This window comes from Sorex araneus, chromosome X (genome assembly GCF_027595985.1).
Source record: "Sorex araneus isolate mSorAra2 chromosome X, mSorAra2.pri, whole genome shotgun sequence".
Classification (NCBI taxonomy): domain Eukaryota; kingdom Metazoa; phylum Chordata; class Mammalia; order Eulipotyphla; family Soricidae; genus Sorex; species Sorex araneus.
The window spans coordinates 242,793,030-242,801,571 of NC_073313.1; positions in this window are offsets into that span (position 1 = coordinate 242,793,030).

Here is an 8,542-nt window from a genome sequence, read left to right on the forward strand (position 1 = left end):
TAGTTTTTTCTACCAAATCAGTTTAGAATCCGCATCCTCCCCCCCAAACTCATGTTGTTGGCTTCTGGTTTGGGGGTCCACTCGACTCAAGACACTTGAGAATTCCAAGACTTAATGTCTCCCTAGGACCACTTCACTTAGCCTCTCCAGGATCTGATCTTGAGTTCCTTCTATCAGCGGACAAGGCTCTGATCACTAACACATTTTTGGAATTTCCAACACTCTTCCCACAAAGAGCTCTACTAATTACAGTTTTCTCTACTTTGCTGTATAAAGCACAGAGAGTAGAGTGAAGTGGACAGGTGAATTGCTAGTGGTGAAAATGATCTTCTCTTTTGTTGGCTTTGTCCCCTGTCTGATGGAATATGCATTGAATTAGAGGACTCTTTTTGACATAGACCAACTCCAGTTTTACATTATTTAATAGGTTTTCCTGTTCCAAAATAGCAGTATTAAAAGAGAACTACCAATACATTTGCTTTCCATAATTAGATCTCTCAAGGTGAGATAAAAGTGTCAGTAATTAAGTAAATTAGGACGTTTTTCCTTGGAGGAGGAGAGCTTTTTATTCTACATCTTGAAATATATTAATCCTTCTTCCACTTTCTTCCACTTCAAAGGTTTGGGTCATTGCAATGACATGCTCAGGAAGAGAGAGCTGCCTGCTGCTCATTCTGCAAGCTCAGCTCTGCCCTCCTGCAATGCCACAGGGAGTCACTAGAGAACAACCAGGCTTGCTCCCGTCTTTAGAAAGACTGGTTTTATAGAGTCTAGGTATTCACTCAGAGGCCAATTTTTCTAATTTCCTTTCCAACATTATTTTTTTCTCTTATGACAGATGACCAGATGGCTCCCTAAGTGTGCGTAAGTAATTAGGATAAAAACCACAATGTTTTAATTCCTGATCTAAATTGTATTAAATTCCAAAGGGATCTTTCAGAAAGAATGAATGCATTACAAATACTTAAAAAGAGAAGTTAGGATTTAGAGGTGTTTGCTGAGATTAAATGCAGAAATACATTGGCTGCAATAAAACTTGCTTTCGTGCCCCCACCCAGCCATGCTCAGGACTCACTTCTGGCTTTATGGAATCACTTCTGGAAGTGCTTAAAGGACCACATGCAATGGTGGGTTTGAACCAGGGTCAATCGCATGCAAGGCAAGTACCTTAGCCCCTGTATTATCCCTCTGGCCCTGCAGCTAATTTTTTGGCATACAGTTATAAACTGCACATGGTCATCAAATTACTTGCTTATACTTAGATAGTAGTGCTATATATGCCAATTTTGAGGCCAGGTTTCCTGAGGCACAAAGCTATCTAATCCTCACCATTCCTCTCAAAGAGGTTTTATTCCTATTTTTACAGAAAAGAAAACAGAAATTCAGTTAGATTAAGTGCCTTACCTGTAATCTTTTATCTCAATCGTTCAGGCTTTTTAGTTTACAAACTTTCATCACAATAGTCTTTCCAAAGAGTAAAAGAAATGTAAATAACTTTATAAAATGTTGAGATTTATTCAATAAATATTTAGTTCATAATTATAAGTTCCACCTCTTTTCAGGTAAAATAAAAAAGCTTATCAGAGCAAATTGAGCAAGTTCAATAGGCTATACCAGATGAAATAAAATTTTCTAAAAAAAAACCCAAAATAGATAAAAGTATGAGAGTGTTACTACAGTGTGCATAAAATAAAATCATATTTCAATTATGTACTCAAATATATATATTGGCTTTTTGGGTCACACCTGGCAATGCACAGGGGTTACTCCTAGCTTTACACTCAGGAATTACTCCTAGCGGTGCTCAGGGGACCATATGGGATGCTGGGAATTGAACCTGGGTAGGCCCTGTGCAAAGCAAATGCCCTACCTGCTATGCTATTGCTCCAGCCCCCCTGTACTCAAAAATTATAAATAAGGTAAATTCTCCTTGTATTATAGTCATAGCACTAAATAATACATTTTCATTATTTTATATATGCACTAGTTGTTCATTTATTCATAACTGAGTAGTCAACCAATGCATGAAGTTACTTACTGCTTTGGTGTACTCAGTAATTCCCATGTTGGGGAATTTGGTTTTGTTTTCTTGATTTGGGGACTAGATCTGGCTGATCTGGCTTTGTTCTTTTCTGCAAGTTTTCTTGATCTGGCTGTGCTCAGGGTCCACTCCTGACTCTGTGCTCAGTAATCATTCCTGGTAGAGCCTGAGGTACCATATATGGTGCTAGGAATCAAACAGGAGGAATGCATTAAGTTAAACACCCTATCTATTATGCCAGGTCTCTAACAATTTGTTTGAGATAGTATGAAATATAAACTTTTTACCAGTATCATATCTATTCTCAGTGATCACTCCTGGTGGGGCTTGAGAGACTACCCAGGTGGACTGCATGCAAGTAGAATACCCTATCTACTGTGCTAGCTCCAGTACAATTTGGCTTAAGATTTATAAAATTTGCACTTATTATCAGTGTTATAAATTCTCTTTATTTTAAGTTTTGCACTTATTTTTATAAAATATGTAGAAAACACAATACACACACAAGTGACTTTAGAAAGACAAGGGTTCAGGCAATCCACTTCACAAACCCAGACCATGATGACTAAAGATGAAGTGTTAGTTGGTGAGAAATGATACAACCAAATGATGGAAGCTGCCATTTTATAGGATGGGTAAATAAAAGCTTAATTTAGTATAGGAGAAGTGGTTAAAGGATACCAATGAGGAGCCAGAGAAGTAATGATGGGGAAACACATTTGTCTTGCATGTTTCCCAAGTTGACAACAGTTCCATTCCTAATGCCGTTGTGTTTCTCTGAACACAGCTAGAAGTGTCCCCTAAGCACCTGAATACCACTAGGTATAGTCTCAAATATCACTGAAAATGCTCAAAAGAGTCTCAACTGGAACACTCTGGACGGGTGGGTGAGCCCACCACTCACCCAAACAGAGCCCTAGCAACCAAAAATCTCCAGGACCCAATTGCCACCATGCTCACAGCCTATTTCCACAGGCTCAGGATGCTTCTCCTCCATGAGTGAAACTGTTCTGCTTTGCAGGTTCTATGACTGTAATCTCCATGCTCTCATGGAGTTGGAAATGAACGACACCCCTTCCCCCAATTTCTCTGTTCTTCTGGGAGCCTAGCAGTCACACTCATAAAATGCTTCTGGCGCCATTTAAGCTCATTAATGACCATGATTCAGAGACTCACAAATAAATCTCAGAAGAGATTTTAAAAAAGTAGTTAAAGAGTAAGTTGTTCAAAAGCTGAAAATTACAGAAATTCATGTCACAGAGTTATACACAGATGAAAGAGATGAGTGGAATGTACAGCAAAGAAAAATAAATTATCAATTTTCCAGTATCATAAAACTAGAAACTAATCCATGACATGCTAATTTTTCCTGGTACTGAGGGAATTACTTTAAAAAGGAAAAGCTATGTGATATGATATTTAATTTCTTAGTTCCAGCCTCAAGAGGTTGCCATTTTGGAAAAATGTTTTCAATGTGTGTAATTGTTACTTGTTCTCCACAACCTCTCTGATGAAGTACAGACACTTATCAAATGACAAGATTAGCTTCTAAGCCCATTCAAGATTTGGTAAAGAAGCTTATATTAAGTACGAATGCTATGTCCATAATCAAGTTTAGAGGAGTTCAAGAAAAGAATACACACAGTTAATAGTGATATAGGGAAAATAAGAATTACTGTATCACTGCCATCCTGTTGATTGTTAATCTGCTCAAGAGGGCTTAGTAATATCTCCATTCGTTCCAGCCCTGATATTTTAGCAGCCTCCCTTTACTCCTTCCCAACGGTGCCACATTAGAGGCTCTTCAGGGGAATGAGACCCATCATTTTTACTGTTTTCGGCATATGAATATGCCATGGGGAGCTTGCCAGGCTCTCCCGTGTGGGCAGGAAACTCTCAGTAGCTTGCCAGGTTCTCCGAGAGGGAGAACTAGATGTAAGATGTCATGTGGCCGCAAATGCGGCTGCACACTTCCAGGAGCTTGGTTTTATAGTCTCTGGATGTTGACCATTGATGGAATGGGATTACACGGTGGGGGGAGGGGGAAGTTTCTGGGTGTGACTGCCTAGCTACTGAAAAATGGGGGATTTGGGTGGAAGGGGCCCAGTCCCAATCTGAGCAGGCTTGGAGATCTCAGCCGCGATCCTGCACACCTGGGTTCCTCTGCCAGTTCCTTCATGCGTAAGGCTAGTCCAAGCATGTAGAGAGGGGCCTTGAGCATGCCACAGCCAAGGAAAATAAGAATGCTATGAAATCATTATTTAAATTCTGGTTCCATTTACATTGTTATAAAGGGTGAAGTTGGCTTTAGAAGTAAGAATCTATTTTATCATTGCTATTTTCTCAATGAAATTAGTATATTCTATTTTCAGGTTAGTATTTATCCTTACTATTTTTGCAAAGTTGTTAAAAATTCCTAATATTTCTTCAAAAATATTTTCTGTATTATTATGACATTTTTCAATTTTGATATTTTTTCTGTTTAGTAGAAAAAATAGAATTTGGGTTGTTATAAACTTTAGTTGGGGGTCAGATAGTTCAGGAGGTAGGGCATTTGCCATGCACTGAACCAACCTGGGTTCAATCTCTGGCAGCCCATCTGGTCCTCTGAGTACCACTAGGAGTAATTCCTGAGTGCAGAGTCTGAAATAACTCCTGAGCATCACCAGGTGTAACCCAAAAGGAAGAACAAAACAAAACTTTAGTTGTTTTTTTATTTGATCTTAGCAAATTCAGCAGATAACAAAGGTAAAACTCAGGCTACAATCAGGTAAATTTCAAGGGAAATTAAATGTGTTTCTGATTCAGTTACACATTACTCATTGAAATATTATTTGGTAGAAAAATGCTTGATGTCCAGGAAACTTATGAACCATTTTATCATCTTTTTTTCTCTTTGATCCAGGAATGTGATTTTCATAGGTAATAAATGAAATTTATATCAATAAAAAGAAACCATGAAGTCGACCAATATGCTTATTACAATCAGTAACTCAAATACTTCCAAACAAATTTTATGTGATTTATAATGCAAGCCCTTTTAACAGGGAAAAATTAAGACTAAAAAAGAAGTAGAGAAAATTTTTTAAAATTATAGGAGAGACTTTGTATAATACATTAATTTTTTTCTAAGCGTCTTGACTACCTGGACAAAAGACAAATAAAATGACAGGACAAAAGGGCTGGAGAAATAAGATAGGCCAGGAGGATTGCCCCATAGCTGGAAACCTGCTTCATGAGCAGAGCGGAGAAGGCAGATGGAATAGAGAAGGGATCACTAAGAAAATGATGGCTGGAGAAATCGGTCGGGATGGGAGATGTGTGTCAAAAGTAGACAATGGACCAAACATGATGACCTCTCAGTATGTGTGTTGCAAGCCATAATGCCCAAAAGTAGAGAGAAAAGTATGGGGAATATTGTCTGCCATGGAGGCAGGGGGAGGGTGTAAAAGGGGGGATATACCAGAAATAATGGTGGTGGGGAATGTTCACTCGTGGAGGGATGGGTGTTTGATCATTGTGTTATTGTAACCCAAACATGAAAGCTCGTAACTATCTCACGATGATTCAATCAAATTTTTTTTAGAAGGAAAAGAAATAAAATAGGAGCTAAAGCTCTTGCCTGGCATTAAACATTAAATATTGATAGAATTTGGGCTGGGGATGTATCTCAAATCTTGAGTACTTTCCTTGCATCTAAGAGACCCTGAGATTGATCCATGTTACTTCCAAGGGGAGATGGAAGACTTTATTTGTCACTTGATGTTCGGATTAGAAAAACAGGAATTTAGTAAATATCAACTCATATTGATAAGGGGAAGGGGAAATACAATTATTTGTATTGTTTGTTTATCGAGAAGAAACTATCTTTTGGAATTAAAAACATTGGATATATTACAGTGGTTGGATCCCTCCTCTCCCCATCTTTCTGGTCTTCCCTAATCTTTGTTTTCTTAATTCTTCTCTTTCATTCCCACTCCTCATTTACTCTTCCTTACTTTGTATTTCTCTAAGCTGTATTACATTGTAACTTATGTTAATTGCTTCTGTCTTTCGTTAGTTAACTGTTTTTCCACCAACAGAATATAAATCCAAGAGAAGTCCTCCTTCTTCTTATCCTTCTTTTTCTCCTTCATTTGCTCATTGATATTCCCCCAAATCAATAATTTTAAAGTGTTGTCTATTCAGTATTGTCCTCATAATATCTGATCTTATTTTAATTGAGTGAATGAAAGATAATTTCAGAAGCAGCAAATTTTTGGCTAGCTGGTTACTGTCTTTTTTTTGGGGGGGTGGTAAATGGAGCTTACGAAGCAGTGCTCAAGGGACACGAGGCCACTCCCAGTAATACTGACTGGCTTGTATATTTTATTGCCAGGATCAGCCAAATAGTATGCTATAGTGACAGTGCCAGGGAAAACAGTTCCTAGAGGAGTTCATAAGGAGTTCATGGCCCCTGAAGAGTTCATAGCCCCATGAGGAGTTCATGGCCCCTGAACTCTAACCTATTTCATCCCTCACACCTCTATGTTATGATCAAATTGGTAATATAGACAATTCTTTCGATTATTTTCTATTGAACGTGTTTATATCCCATATCTTGGTTAAACTAGTGTTTCAGACACAATAAATTAAAAAGTGTTTGGAACACTATTTAATTTGTACCTACTTTTACCCTCTTGCTATCTGGTTACAGAAGATGAAAAATGGATATATATATATATTTCAGAATTATCTTACTGTTCTTATAGGAAGTTTAATTTATCAATACATTCTAAATCATCTATTATTACAAATTAACTAACTGATTGGAGTTTATTACTCTACTAAACATTCAGTATACACTGTCAATAGGACATATTACAGAGTTTCAAGATAAAATGGATAGAAGACATAAAGAATAATTTAATTTATCCACTGATTCATGCTAAAAATGTTTACTTAGTGCTAACCATATGTAAGGCATCATCCTGGGTTCTAAGATACAATTATTTTGTGATGCAAATAATTATTCTGTGTTACAAATATGACAGTTGGTGCAAGTGATAAAAGTATACCTAGGTGGGTACTTGTATGTGGATGAAATGAAGAAAAGTCAGGGGAAGATATGATACCTGAACAGTTTAGAAGTATTCTATTTTATGTGTGATCAAAGTTTCCCATTTAATATTGTACAGAACAGATTGAAACCTGTCTCTGCTCTACTCTACTGTTATTTAATATGAGTAGGAAGAAGAGTGTTCAAGAAGAAATATGAGGAGACAATTTGAAAAACTGTAGAAAATATTATGTGACTTGATAATCTTTGAAGCTTAACTTATAGACATGGTGTATTATTAAATATTTAAAGCAAAAAACAAGAATTAATTTTAAGAACCACAGTGCTTCATTTTGTTTATATTAGTATTTATAATTACCACTTATCCAAACTAAAGTCATTGTCACTGAGACCAATTGAAATGATTTTTGAATCTATTTAAAAAATTTCATGATTTATTAGAGTTAGATTTCAACATTAAATAAACATATTTTTTCATTTTATTAAGGCCCAAGTTATACTTGCTACATGGACAAAGATGTGAATACAGTGAGGAAATATATAGCGTATAATTATTTTGAGAAACATTGCTAGAAGTTCTAAAAATAATTTCCCCAAATTATAAGCATCATGTATTTCATTCATAGTGAATGGTTTAAGTTCCCGTGTGCTATTTTAGCTTTAAATATACTATGAGGCAAAAATTGATATATAATACTTAGTCAAGAAGGTAAGTTGGATATAGTCAAACACAAATTTGAAAATATTTGCTTATGCTGTGTAGCCTTTTCAAAAGTTATTTTTAAAGATAGAGGAATTAGACACCTGTTGTTTTTGCCAGCTGGTGTAGATATTAAAAAAATACTTTCACTCTTCTGTCTGCTACTCTCTTCTGCACCTGCTACTACTTGAGTTATGGGCACTTCACTCATGGAAATTTAATAAGGTTAGGTCCCATGATAGTGTACTACATGTTATCCCTCTGAGAGTCAGAAACAATTTTATAAGGTCTTAAGGGAAAAGCATTAAATATGAAGCTTGAGATGAAAACTTCAGTACCTTGTAGACGTAACATTTTTCTAACTGAAAAATGCTTAAGGTGTGTAGATGACGGGAAACTTAATTACATATTCCAATAAACAAATGAGCCTTGTATAAATGGACTGTTTGTACTAGTCAAATTTTCCACTAAGGGCACATTTGTAATTTTTTTCAGAAACATTTTTGTATTACCTGATGAGACAACCAAATACAGGTATATATCAAAAGGTACACTGTTGAGTATAGTGTTTGTGAGCCAGTTGTGTCGATTTTAATCAATCAAAATATGATGTAACTAAAGATTCTGTTCTCATTTGCATTACTTTGTGTAAATTTAAGTTTTTAATAGACATAGATGATCGGTGGTTACCTTGTGGGACAGTGCAGATACAGTCTTTCATTTTCACAGGAAACTCTAGTGA